This window comes from Lutjanus erythropterus, chromosome 14, assembly GCF_056507025.1.
Source record: "Lutjanus erythropterus isolate fLutEry1 chromosome 14, fLutEry1.hap2, whole genome shotgun sequence".
NCBI lineage: Eukaryota > Metazoa > Chordata > Actinopteri > Lutjaniformes > Lutjanidae > Lutjanus > Lutjanus erythropterus.
In genome coordinates, this window is record NC_139330.1 from 3,293,346 (window position 1) to 3,307,361 (window position 14,016).

Below are 14,016 nucleotides of genomic sequence, written 5' to 3' on the forward strand. Positions count from 1 at the left end.
AGTAATTTGTATTGTAATTTGTTACTTTTGAGTGAAGAAATTAGTCATAAATAACAATAAGTTACAGAAGACTGACAGCAATCTCAATAAAGGCCTATTTATTTTGAATCTTAAATATGCATAAGGAATACAGATGGAGCCTTTGTTCATACTCTGCATCAGTATTTGTGCATGTTTTCTGAAAGCTTATGGATATGGATGAAACGGAGCAGTACCACTGGTAGTCATGGGGGGGCAGTGTGGCAGTGTAGCCAAAGGTTCAAGTGAGACTTGACCGCAGGACACGACAAAGATGTTTTAAAAATCTTTTAAAAATAAAAGTACTGGACAGTGGTCGTCAATTAGATAGTGAAAAGAATTTTCCGTCCACATGTCGCGCATGCAGAAAGGAGTACAGGAGCGCAAATAGTAGTTGGGGCCATAAACTATATATTAAACAGGTTGAAATCCTGTTTAATACACGATCCATGGGTGTTTTTCCATGCCCTCTCCACCCCAGACTCAGGGAAGCTTTGGCAGGACAAGCAACTCCCAGCTGTGTCCCTTTGCTGTGTGTCATCTCCCCCTTTCCTTGTCTTCACTTCAGCTGTCCTGTCTATTAAAGGTATAAAAACCCCCCCCAGAACTAATAATAATAATAATTTACATGAAATGGGCAAAAATGGACACAAGTAATTCACCTTAACATGTTTCCTTCTCCGGTGGCATTTAGTGGTCATTTTAAGAGTTATTTCAGTAAATATTTCACATATTTCTCCTTTCAGTGTCTGCACAGATCTTCCTCTCTCTTCCTCTTCTTCTTTGAGGTAACTTTTGACCCTGAGAGACGCCCTCTGGTGGATTTTTTGCTCAGCATTCATGCCAACATAAAGGGCACATAGAAGTATGTGGGCAGTGACAGTTACATTGTTTAAAACATAACGTATCAGTTTTTGTAGAGGCATAAACGTGTCTGAATAGTTTGTTTGCATTTTTCAGTGTGTTCAGTGGGTGTGTTTTTGTGGTTCTGTGTGCGTCTGGAAAGTGTGTGTGTGAGACTGCATACCTGCAGGTACCTGACCTTTCTGCTTCTCTTTTTTTAATCATCATTTCTTTGCGGTTGCTACTGTACACTTTGTTTTTACATGTGTTAATTTAATGTGTATCTACATGTGTCTGCGTGTGTGTGTGTTGCCGTGTACTTTGTGGAGAGGTGAAAGCAGAGTCATCTGTGACGCAGACGGCCTGATGACGCTGGAGCGCAGCCCGCCTCCTTCTCACCCGTAGCTACACCCGCTGGCAGGTCTGGTGGCGGCTGATGGTTCGACACCGAGGTGAAGAGTTGAAACTCTAATCACTGTTTTGGTTTGACTGTTGAGGGGCGGCAACGGCCACTTAGTGTACGTGTGGGATGTTTGTGTAAGTGTGTGTGTATACACTTGTCTTTGTGTATATTATTTTGAGTTTGTCTTTGGATAAGTGTAGTTTTTGTCTTTGCATCTTTGCATGTCTTTGTGTGTGTGTATACATTCACTTGTGTGTGTGTTTCTGAGTGTGTGCATACATGCATGTGCAGAGCTATATGACTAAGCAACTAAATAAAGTCTATAGAAACGTTTAAATGCTGCTAAATCCAACACCTGCATGTGTGTTTGTGTGCATGCCTGTGTTATGTGTGTGTTTATGTGGTGAAGTTGAACTTGCATGAACCCGGCAGCAGTGAACTCGACGGTGCGGCTTCATCTGAAGGCGAGCTTCTCTGCCTGTCGGAGGAGTCTCACTAACATAAACAGCATTGCGGCTGGCAGGGCGCGGCTCACCTGTGAGCTCGTCTGGACAATTAAAAAGAAGCAAAAGAGGAACTGGATTAAAAGTGTAATACCTTTAATTTGAAGGCTCACCAGCTACACCAGCACTTTAAATCACTGCTGAATTTCCTTTGAGATTCACTTTCTTCCTTCTAGGCTGCAACTTTTCAGTTCATTTCAGTTCACCGTGAAAAACAACTTGTAGAGACATGAAATGTGTTTGACATTAGGAGGCTAATCCATCACACTGAGGAATTTGTCCCATCTTTGTAAGTTAGATTAAATGTAACTCAGTTTTATTACTAACTTGGGCCTTAGGCTGCATTCATTAATCTCAGATGTCGGAAGTCGGCGCTAGGAATGACATCACACCCGAGTAGACCGCGCTCCAGTGCAACAAGTCGGAAAACTGCCTCTTTTTTATTCATAAGCAGACAATGGCAGACTCAGGCTGTCTGAGGGGCAGGGGCAATAAAAAGGGCAACACCAGTGCGAGGTGGGCCACCAGCATTGTAAAAATCTTAATAAAAAACATCATGTGAACATTAAGGCATCATCTCCATATCTGTTATCCATCCTCAAATGGTTCATCCATTAATAAACCTCCAAATTATTTGTGATGCACAGAATCCTGAACAACCAGGCTGCACCTGCCGCATCCCGGCAGCAAAAACTCGTTTTTTCTTTTGTCCTCCTGTGATGTTATTTCCTTTTTCTTCTTTTCAGAAGTTAAACATCACCTGTCAAATGTCAGTGGCTTGTGCCTTTGTGGTTTGCACACAGCTCTTCAGTCTGCTGCCCTTTACATGGATCTATTGGGGCGTCTCTACATGCTAATTGCAAATTTCCTGGCACAAGCTTCTAATTTAAGATCAAACAGGACTTATCAACATACTCCTTTGGGTAAGATTTGGCTTTGCAGGATTCATGAAACTCTTGCTAAAAGCCAAATCCAACCGAAAGGAGTATGTTGATAAGTCCTGTTTGATCTTAAATTAGAAGCTTGTGCCAGGAAATGAGTTTCATGAATCCTGCATAGGATTTTCATATTTTCCTCCTACTGCTTTGTTTAAGAACAAATATAAGAGAGAAATCAAGGAAAACATTCATGCATGAGCCCCAGTGTGTCTGGAAAACATCAAAGTCAACAAGTTTAATCGTCATGATTGTACTCAGAAACAAATTGAAATGCATGTTTGGTTTTTTATCTCCAGTATAAGTGTGAAAGTTTAGATGATGGAGTGGTTTAAGGGTTTAATGAAGCATCATCACTGAAAATGTGTGAAGTAAAGAGAGAGGGAGAGACAAGTGTGTGGCAAGAAAAGAACCCACTGAACCACTGTTGAACTTTTTGGCAGTAATGACTCTGGAGAACAAGTGTGTGTGTGCGTGTGTGTTATCATGGTGGCCATGCTTGTTTTAGATCTTATCCCAGTTTTCATGGTTCATGTGTTTTGGAGTTAATAGTTTTTATCAGCCTTGTTGGCTCTGAGTTAAAAAAAAAAAAAAAAAAACACTCACTGTAAAGGTATTTTTAGGTTTTGGGGGGATTTTGTGTTTCCCTTCTGACATGAAAAATGAAGCCTGTGAGTTGTTCAGCAGACACAAGTTCTTCTAGATGATGGCAATGACTCACCCAGTCAAGCAAAGACAGTAATTTACATCACACAGTTGTCGTATTAATTATGTAGCCTTGGGATCATAATTAGAAGAATTTCTCTGTATTTGTTGGCAGGATTTTTATTTTGCTGATTCAAAGGTTTTAGAGAATTTACTTTGCCTTTAGAGAAGAAAGCATGAAAATCCCTAAATTGAAGATATAGAAGAAGGCTTTGAACCAGCAGAGTCAATAATGCATCAGTAGAGTTTACAGTAATACAAGAGGAACCATTATTTACAGACTTTACCTTTTGTTAAGAAGTTTGACTTTGAACTTGTATTTGTAATCTTTGGTTTGAAAACTTTTTCCCCTCTGATTCCCACAGAGAGAGACAGAGACAGAGGTCCAGTCATAAATCCTGCTGTTTCACAGCAAACACACAGCAGGGTCACTAAGAAACACACACAAACACACACAGAGGTGGTCTGTAGCCTCTGGCTGCTGAGAGAAGAAGAAGTGTGTGTGTGTAGCTGTACTTGCATGGAGACTTTTGTTCTATTAAGTATCTAAGTTTTTTCATTTCTGCATTAAAACGTCAAAAAACGCAAGACACGTTATATATTTTGTTGAATGTGTATTTACATCGTCACCGGTCAAACCCAGAGGAATCTGTAATTTATTCAAGGTAACAGTGTGTTTCCTTGCTAGCTGCTAGTTGCTATAACTCAGAGGGAAACACAGGGAACATCAGAGAAGGAGAAGGAAAGTCATCAAAGGAGGACCCACAGCCTCGGCCCCTTGCTCTTTACTTTAAGATCATGATGTTCTCTCTGGTGTGATACACCACTATCTCAGTTTTTTTGTTGCAAACACCAACAGATCTTTGGTGTCTTACTGTGACCAGTGGGGACTAACTTACATGGATGCTGTCAAAGTTTGGAGACAGATTCTCCAGAGAAAGGACAGAGTGAGACAGACAGCTGAGACGGAGACCAAATGAAGACAGAAAGTGGGCCGTCTGAGTAAAGTGTCTGAACAGTGAGGAGAGCTTTTAGGTCTGACAGTGACGCTGAGCAACAGGAAGATGATGACACCTCAGTCATAAATATTTACAGTGAGAACAGACAGGAGCCATTTTCAATCTGTGATTGTGTTTTCGTCAGATGGATTATAAAAAGAAAGAGTCGAGGGTCAAAGAAAGTGCAGATGTGTCACTTAGAGCGTGTGCGTGTAATTTGCTTAAAATAACAGCCTGTTCTCAGTCAGTGATTTTGCAGTCAAACTGAGAGAAACAGATGAACTGGAGTCAACTCAGTCAGAATTTGTACCTCACTTCATTCGTGCAAATTGCAAAAGGTACAGAAAGTCTTTGTGCAGTGTTTAATTCATGAATGCGGAGAGGAGAATTCATAAAGCCACATTAAAAGCCATTATATACAGTCATGTCACCGTTTTGTTTAGTTTCCTTAGTTAGTTTTCAGCAGACCTGTGTGTTTCTATTTCAAAGAACAGTAAGGAGATCTTTCAAAGAGAGCGAGAATGTCCAGGATGTCCACAGACACTCCTGCTGCAGTGTTAAACCTGTCCAAATGGGGTTAATCACCCTGCTACAGCCATCATTTTGTGCTTTGAAACATGTTTGTGTGTGATAAAATTACAGCAGAGTGAAAAATGTAATTTCCTCTCAGGATTAATAAAGTATACCTTCTTCCTCTGGTCTGACATAGACAGCAAGAGCTTTCTTCAGACTGGAGGCAAATCAGATTTGTTTCTCAAATCAGATCTTTAAGACAGACTCTCTTTAAGACAATTAGACAATCTTATTTGAAAGTGATCAGATTGCATTTGTGCGCCCACATCATTGACTGTATATAGAAATGGGCAACAACATCAAAGGATGTCAACTACAGCATATAGGGTCACATCTTATAAGCTAGCTAATTTTAGCAAAATGCAATTAAACTAGCTAGCTAATGATTGATGTAGATTAGCTATGCACTCTCTGCATTGCTTCTTGCGCTGTCTGTAGACATCTATTTCATATCAGACTAAACCTTTGCTTTATGGCACTTATTCATGTTGTTCTCTCCTAATTAGATCTTTGCTTGTGTTGCATTTGCTCTGAGATGTGTGTTGCTTTGGATAAAAGCATCTGCTAAATGAGACTGTAAATTGTAGATGAAGTTTAAATTAGCAAGATGTGAATATGTCACTTTTACAGCTCTCCCAGCAACATCTTTTAACCATTGTCAAAACATGTTTTTTTTTCAATATAGACGAGCCTAACACAGCATATCCAAGTACAGGGAGCAGCAAAAGAGAAAGTTGACGAGGTACTGGACTTGCTTAACTGTTTTTGTAAAATAGAGCAAAAAGGGGCAATGGCCTCCAATTGGCTTGCAAGTGATGCAAAAGACACTTTGAAATCCAGTTTTAGCATCCAGTGTCCAGACTGAGGTGCATCAGTAGAAATTTGATTGGCAATTGTAAAAGTTAAACCACCTGTGGTTTGGATCTGACTTGCAAAAACTGTGAACAAAGTCAAAGGGTGTGGATGTGGCACATGCATCATCACTTGTGTGTTGCTTTTAAGTGTCTGCAAACTTTAGCTAAGCTCCGTAAAAATGACAACATGATAACCCACAGCAAAAAACAGCTGAAGCTCTAGTTGATGCCTCTGTTTTAAACCAATTTAGATTAGAAAGACAGAAGCGATGGCTGTAAGGGTTAAACAGACTGAGCTGCTCTCTCTCTCTCGCTCTCTCGCTTGCTCTCTCTCTAAAAGCTTCCAGCAGCTCTGAGAGGATCAGAGCTTTCAGACCACTTGTTGCTAATAGAGGGATATTTACCCTAACGGGAACAGAGAGAGTGTAACCTCAGGTCACTGCACTCAGCAACAACACTGACACAAAGACACACAGACAGTCTGCTCTGCTTTTACAGCAGGGACAGACGGATACACTGTAAAGAGGGTCAGTCTGAGGCGGTCATGTAAGCTGTGTTCAGACGGCCAGCAGGTTCAGAACAGGTCACGTCTTTTCTAACCCGTATCAAGATCTAATTCAACTCCTGCCGCTTGGCAAATTCTCAAACATGCAACCAGTCAGTGATGTCACAGCAGGTGTATCCTATCAGCTGTCAAAGCTAAAGCACCTTCACCTGCTATGACATCACTGATTGGGTCGTGGCCAGAGGATTCAATTGATGAGAACCAACAAGTCAACATTGCAGCCTGGAGAGATCAGTGTTTTTTAAGTCACAAGTCTTTGCACTCAAGTCCCAAGTCAAGACTGACGAGTCCAAAGTCCTAAACTTTGAGTTCTGAATAAGTCACATGTAGCTGTGAGTTTCCACCTTCACTGATTTACAAAATTACTCATCATTTAGCTAACATGAGCTAACTATGTTAATATTAGCCTTGGCTTATCGTTCTTTGTGCAGCTTCAAATGTTGAACAAAGTTGGAAGTCATTTCTGCTGAGTCTGAAATCCTCGACTCTCTCATTTTGCAAACTGCAGCTCAGTTTTTTTTTCATGACCACGACAGCGTTTTTGCACGAAATTATCTTTGGTGTCATCTTTTTTCCAACTAAAGCTTATTACCTCGAGAAAGCACCCTTTTGTTTTCTCGAGAGAACGAGATGACTTGAACCATTATGACTTGTGAAAAGAAGCTGTGTTATCTCGAAATTTAAAAAAAATGTACTGTAATTAGCTTGTGATCTTTAGATAACAGTAATAAAAAAAAATAACTGTGGTCATGGCCGTTCTCGGCTTTCATATAAATAAGCACAGTTGAAAACAAATTTAATTTGGTTGCAGTTTTTTTTTAGAGTTAATTAGCTGTCTAATTATGTTATTTGTTATTAAATGGTTGGCCTGTGCTTTTCTGTCCATGGTAAGCGACTCAAGCTTAACGTTGTAATTTGCACACGTTATCAGAAAAGTCTGCAGAAGGTGGTGTGGTGCCTCAGTTGGTGCAGTGTTCACCCCGTGTGCTCTGCAGCAGCTCCTGTCTGCGGCCCTTTACTGCATCTTCTCTCTCACTCTTTCCTGTCATACTGTCCTACATATTAAAGGCATAAACACCCACCAGGAAATATTTTTAAAAAAGAAAAGTCTGCAGAAAACACATGTGACAAAGCTGACACTGAAATAAAATTTCCATTAAAACCAGGTCACTTTGTCGGTTGGGTGGTTGTTAGTTCATGTCCTTTTTTGTTTTCATGTTGGCTCTCTGTTATCTGAAGAGGCTGCTGAAGTATGACGGCCAACCATAACAATTTAAAGCCGATGAAAGGAAGCTATTAAAACAGGACCGGGGCCTGACCGGGCTCGGCCGGACTGGGTTAAGTTCTGGGTTGGAGGGACAGTGAGGGCAACAACAACACGTTATGTGAAAAATAAAACAGATAAAAAACGGAACACTGATCGAGTTAAACGTCCTGTGTTGTCAGCTAAGCTCCGGCTTTGGGAGAACACAAGCAAATTAGCTGGAACAACACTCCGACTGTGTTTGTTGTCATTCCGGAGCCAGTTATGCCTGGCGCTGCTTCGCTGTAACCCCGCCGCGGTGACACCTATCTCGGGATTAAACAAATACGGCGAGGTCCTGACCCCTCCGTGTTTGGATTCGCAGGCTGGGAGCCCAGACAGCCGCACAGCGCTGCGACGCACGTATCAACACAAACCTCCATACAGGAATGCAGCCGCGGCCCGTTTGACTCGGCCGCGGACCCCACCATGACCCGGTGTGTGTGTGTGTGTGTGTGTGTGTATGTGTTCATTTTCACTCATACATCTCTTGTTTCTGTCTCTCAGATCAGACTGCCTCCAAAACACACTGAAGAGGAAACACTCAGTTAAAGCTCAGTTTGTGGTGATGTTCTTTGTTTGAAGAACTTTTATTCAGAGGTGGAAGTAACTAATTACATGTTCTCTAATTACTGCAATTAAGCACTTTTTTGGGGGTACTTATATTTTTCTGTGTACATTTTTAAGTCTCTACCTTTACCCGTACATAAGTATTCATGACACCAGTGGTCCCTGGGGGCCACAAAGCCACGACGGGGGGCCCTGGATGCAATAAACACGAGCTTGATGATGATATCATGTTAACCACTTTTTTTGCATTCTGAAGGAAGGCGTGCAAGAAAAAGCTTCAGCTTTAGTTTCAGTTTTAAAATCAGACTGATTGCTGAGTAAAGTTTGAATCAATGTCCAGTGAACATCCCAAAATACAAAGCACAGCAGCAGGCACAGGTTTAGCAATACGTCCTCACCCCAACTCACCACAGGTCACCCATTTGTCAACGCCACTCTGCATCCGACACTGAAGCACGAGGTGCCCTTTAGAGACTGTATCTGGTGCAGGCAGAAAGCCTTTTTAAACATGATTAATCAAACAGTTTCAGTTTGGTTATGTTTACGTCTAAAACTGGTTTAGGTTAGGTTTAGCATAAGACCATGTTTGGGGTTACAAAAACTACATTATGTTACAAACATCACATGATGTCACTGAAGTGACACAAAACTAAAGTCATTTGACAAACATCATGTGTGACTGAAGGAATTCACAGCAAAAAGTCACATCATGCATGTGTAGTAACTTCCAACACAAAAGTCACATGACACACACAGCGTTATGTACCTTACAACCTGTAATAAAGTTTGGTGTCACATGGGCAGGCTTGGAGAGTAATGGATTACATGTAATGGGATTAAAAAAATTGGATACAGTTACAGATAAAAAGATATAATCAGATTACAGATACATACAATAAAAATGAGGATTATTAGTAGGATTACAGGTGGAGAAACAGACAATCGACTTATTAATCAACTCCTAAATTAATCTATTTTGGTTATTGATTAATTGTTTTGAGTCATTTTTTTAAATTAAAAGAAGTCAAAATTCTCTGATTTCAGCTTCTTAAATGCGAAGTTTTTTCTTTATTCTTCTCTAAAAGGGAACTGCATATCTTTGAATTGTGACTAAATTTTATGGGTCAAACAACTAATTGATTAATTGAGAAAATAATAATTAGTTCCGGTCCTAACAATACTATATTAGGCTGTACAGTTTCACCATATTTTATACTGAGGTAATCTGAAAGTAACAGAAATCCTTAAAGACTACATTCTCATGAAATGATTTGTCCCAGTTCTCAAGAATAGGCCGCCATGGAGCAGGCTAGTTCAGCATTATCAGTTATCATGGTTACTGAGCAGCCATTCCTATAAACCACAATCGTGGCACAGATCTGTGCCGAAATCAGCCAGGTTTAAAATAAAGAAGGATTTTCCTTTTCCACATTGATGGAATACATCTGGGTCCAAATCAAGAAGAAATCATCAATCAATCAGTTCAACTGAACATTATTTAAATCAATGGATTTCAAATATCAGCTGTCTAAACTATTTGCAAAACTATTCAAACTGTCTACAGACTTAAAAAACAAATCACACCAGTAGTCACGGGGTGTTTCTTCTGTTTGCTGATGTCAATATTTCCAGGGGGTCGTGCTTTGTCCTCCAGTCAGCCGCTGGTTTTCTACCTTCAGCCGCTGGTTTTCTGCTGTCAGCCGAAGGTTTTCTGCCTTCACCTGCAGGTTCTCCTCCTTCACCTGCAGATTTTCCTCCTTCACCTGCAGGTTTTTTGCCTTCACCTGCAGATTTTCCTCCTTCACCTGCAGGTTTTCCTCCTTGACCTGCTGGTTTTCTGCTTTCACTTGCTGGTTTTCTCCTCTCAGGTCTGTGATGTTTCTCTCTAGAACAGAATGAGCTTGTGCCATTTTGTCTCTCTGCATTTGAAGATTGTTGAAGTCCTCCCTCAAGTTAGCATTGGTTAAGGAGCATCGATCATATTCCTCTGAACTGATCATCTGATCGCTCAGCTTGGCAGAAAGGACAGAAGTAACTGGAATGTAAAAAAGAGGAAAAAAATATTTCTCTTGCATTGGGACACAGAACCTGTTGGTCCAACCAAATGTGTTAAAACAACAAAGTCACACTAAAGAATATTGTCAAAGAATAACACACACTAACACACAAACACAAACTCCTCCAACTCCTGTGTCCTGCATGGTAAACAGCAAAATGAGCTGTTTTTGAAGCAGTTTTTCTAATAGATATGAAAGTTTATTTTCACTCAGATCTGTTGATGCTTGATCAGACACTAAACTTTGATATTGCATGTGCATTTTTACTATTTGAGTCAAGTTTCCAGATGCTTTAATGGATGTATTCTCCCTCCATGCTCACTGCATCATAAGTGAGCATGCATTTCATTGGATGCAAATTTACTGGTGTTGAGTTCAGGATATGTCATCAACTGTTCTGAGACTCTGAAATACTACTAATGATACCCAAGAATATCTATACAACAAGTTTTGTTGTCACTTTTAGGCCAGATGACTTTATGGGAACTTAAAAAGACCAGCAACTTCTGTGTTCTGCACAGTAAAATGGCTTCAAAGAGAGCATGGATGGATATAATGGTGTCAGTTCAAAACACCCCCGTCCTGTGTGAGTGAAAGAAAATAAATACAATATGTTGAAAAATGTACTTAAAAAGTTTAACCACAGAGATGAGATTGATATCTATGTTTTCATCTCACTCTCAGAAAGCAAACAAATTAACACATTTCCCCAGAATGCTGAAGTTTCCTTTAAAGCTTTCCTGACAGACTGCATGAAGTGACTGTTGGTTGATACTCACAGTGGATACGGAGAGCCATGATGAGCAACAGTATCCCCCAACATACTGCTACTGGTGAAAAAGACTGAACGATGGAGGGAATCTTCTTATCTGAGAAAAAAAAATAAAAAAATAAAATAACAAACAATCTTTTAGGTAAATATTCCAGTTTTAGTTGTTCAAATTAATTAAAATAAACTTTCAATTTATTTTCAGAACTCTTCACAACACAAGTTCTTCTAACTTGAAATCTGTTGAAATGATGAGTTGAATGAGTTCAATTAAATCATGATCATCAATGATCAGCATACTGGCAGATGTCTGCAGTATGCAATTTTTTAAGTTAGAACTGCCCTGAGACTTCTTTATATATATATATATATATATATATATATATATATATATATATATAAAACTCTAAATTAATTAAATTAAATAACTGAAACGAATATATATATATATATATATATATATATATATATATATATATATATATATATATATATATATATATATATATTCGTTTCAGTTATTTAATTTAATTAATTTAGAGTTTTAGTACAATGAAATAATGCAGCCTTCAAATATATATGATAGACTCCAGTACCACATGTTCAGTCACATGATTGATTGATAAATCTGTGATTAATGGATAAATGCAACCCAAATGGTTTATGTGTGTTAAATCAATTTAAATTAGCACGTGTTCCTAATGTACCTGAAGTGGCAGGCGTTTTGTCCACAGTGCGTATTTCTGCGTTGACATAGATATCATCTTCCTCAAGTTCCTCTGCAACAAATTAAAAAAATGTAAATGTAAGTCTCAAAAGTTTCAAAAACATGTAATGACAAACTTGTGGAATATATCTAGAAGCAAAAGGATGACAGACTAAAGAATAAATAACAACAGCAACAACGATAACAAGAAAAATAATAATAATAATAATAATAATAATAATAATTATAACAATAAAATGTATTTGTATTGCACCTTTCATTCAAGAATTGCAGCCCAAAGTGCTTCACAACAAAGAGATTACATGCATAGAATGAACATAAAAACAGGAATATAATGCCATAATTACTGGAAAAATGAGATTTAAGAGTAGAATAGATAGCAAACATAGAATGCATCTTCACATGGATAAAACCCACCAGACAATACATGTCAAAGTAAAATAAAATAAATAGAAATAGAATGCATAAAAAGCATCACATAAGATGGAAAATAAAACCAACTCAGATAATGATAATAAAATTAAAGTTAAAAATAGTGCAGTATAAACAAGTGGAATCAAATCTTACCTCCAAACTCATAAACACTGGGATTATTAAAAGTAACTGTCGGCCCTTGGGATTCGGTCTTCATCTTGAATCAGTCAGACGGTCCAGCAGCAGTCTGAGGGCCGTAACAAGAGGGCCGATGTTTTGTTCCTCAGATGAGGGGACCGTCGGCTGTGTTTGGATATTAAAATGTACTTCTGCTTTTGAAGTTGTGATGGTGGTGTTAGGTTCTATAAGTAATGCTGTGTAAAAGTCAAGTTCACAGCTTCCTCTGTGTCCAACAGTGGCTCTTATTATGAACAGAACGAGATCGAAACCTCATATATGGTTGGACTGTAATCTGAGTGTGTGCATGTATTTGCTGTTATTTTCTTTTTATTAGGTTTTGTTTTAAAGAACACAGATACAGACATTTTGATGAAAATAAAGTAGAAATTAAGGCTCTAAGCAGCAACGATTGGCCCCTTACATGTCCATGCCAGTCACCAGCCTGTCAGCTGCAGGCATGTTGCCAGATGCTGACCACTCAGCAAGGCTCTGATTTTTCACGTATTTGAGCACCACAGGAAGGAGTTCAATGTCACTTCCTGTCCCCACTAGGTCACATGAGAGAACACACAGTAATTATATGTTATGTTCCAGTATATCAAGGGTAGACCACACATGTAAATCAAAATGATGAATGTCATACGAGATCCAAAATAGCTGACTTCCTGTTGGGTTGAGGGTATGGCTCCAAGAGACTTTTTGTACATTTTGGACAAAATGCTACATGTGATTACATACTGATTACATACTGATTTTCATAAATGCAGGCCAAACACACTGCAGGGGCTTCTTTGTTGAAATTTTGTAGGACAAACTATTGAGTCATTTTACCTGATTGTTTCACTGATTGTTTTTTCTCCTGCAGATGTCTCCAGGCCAGGAGTCTCATCAAACATGTGAAGTTTGGGGCAGGTTGGACCATGTAGCATCAAGTTAGAACAACTTCCTCTGTCATGGATGTTCGCCGTGATGCCATGGCAACGCTGTATGACAGCAGCCTTCACAATACATCATTAGGTCTTAAGACATATCTGACCACATCTGAGTTAGATTTGTTCCACCTGCTACATCATTTCTACAATCTCATTCTATATATATTCCACATTATAAAGATCCAAGCATACATTCTAACACTCACTTATGTCTGTTAAGCATAATTTTGGGGTTGGAGCATATCCCAGCATGCACTGGGTACATACACAATTTACCATTGCTCTATTTTAAAATGTATTTAGTTCTCCTTTGAGAATGACACTTTATTTTTACATTTTGTCATACCAGTAAATGCCGTATTGGTGTGACAGGAAGTCTGTTCAAAGATGTTTAAACTATGATGTGTGACTGCTGCATGAGGCCACATGTCTCATGTTTTGTCTGATGTCTCCAGTCTAGACAGACTAATAAAAACATATATAATTTTTTGTCTGGTTTTTCTAGAAAGACCAATAAAGAGTGATGACACACATGGATAAAGATGACTAAGGTTTTAATCAGAAATACTCAGTAAGTTGTACCTCAGTATGTAGCGTTGACTGTCGGGTGCCATATCAATTCATTTTTATGACAACATTCCCTCTTCTGGTTTCAGTCCTTCCGAGA

At 39.1% G+C, this 14,016-nt stretch overlaps 1 long non-coding RNA gene across 1 annotated transcript; it reads right to left on the reverse strand.

Annotated features, from left to right (window-relative positions):
- Window positions 1–11,139: 11,139 nt before the first annotated feature.
- On the reverse strand, window positions 11,140–12,491 carry LOC146315030 (uncharacterized). Its single transcript, XR_014771869.1, has 3 exons — window positions 12,391–12,491; window positions 11,804–11,875; window positions 11,140–11,196 (listed from the first exon to the last, which is right to left on the reverse strand). It is a non-coding gene; the product is annotated as an uncharacterized LOC146315030 (long non-coding RNA).
- Window positions 12,492–14,016: the final 1,525 nt, after the last annotated feature.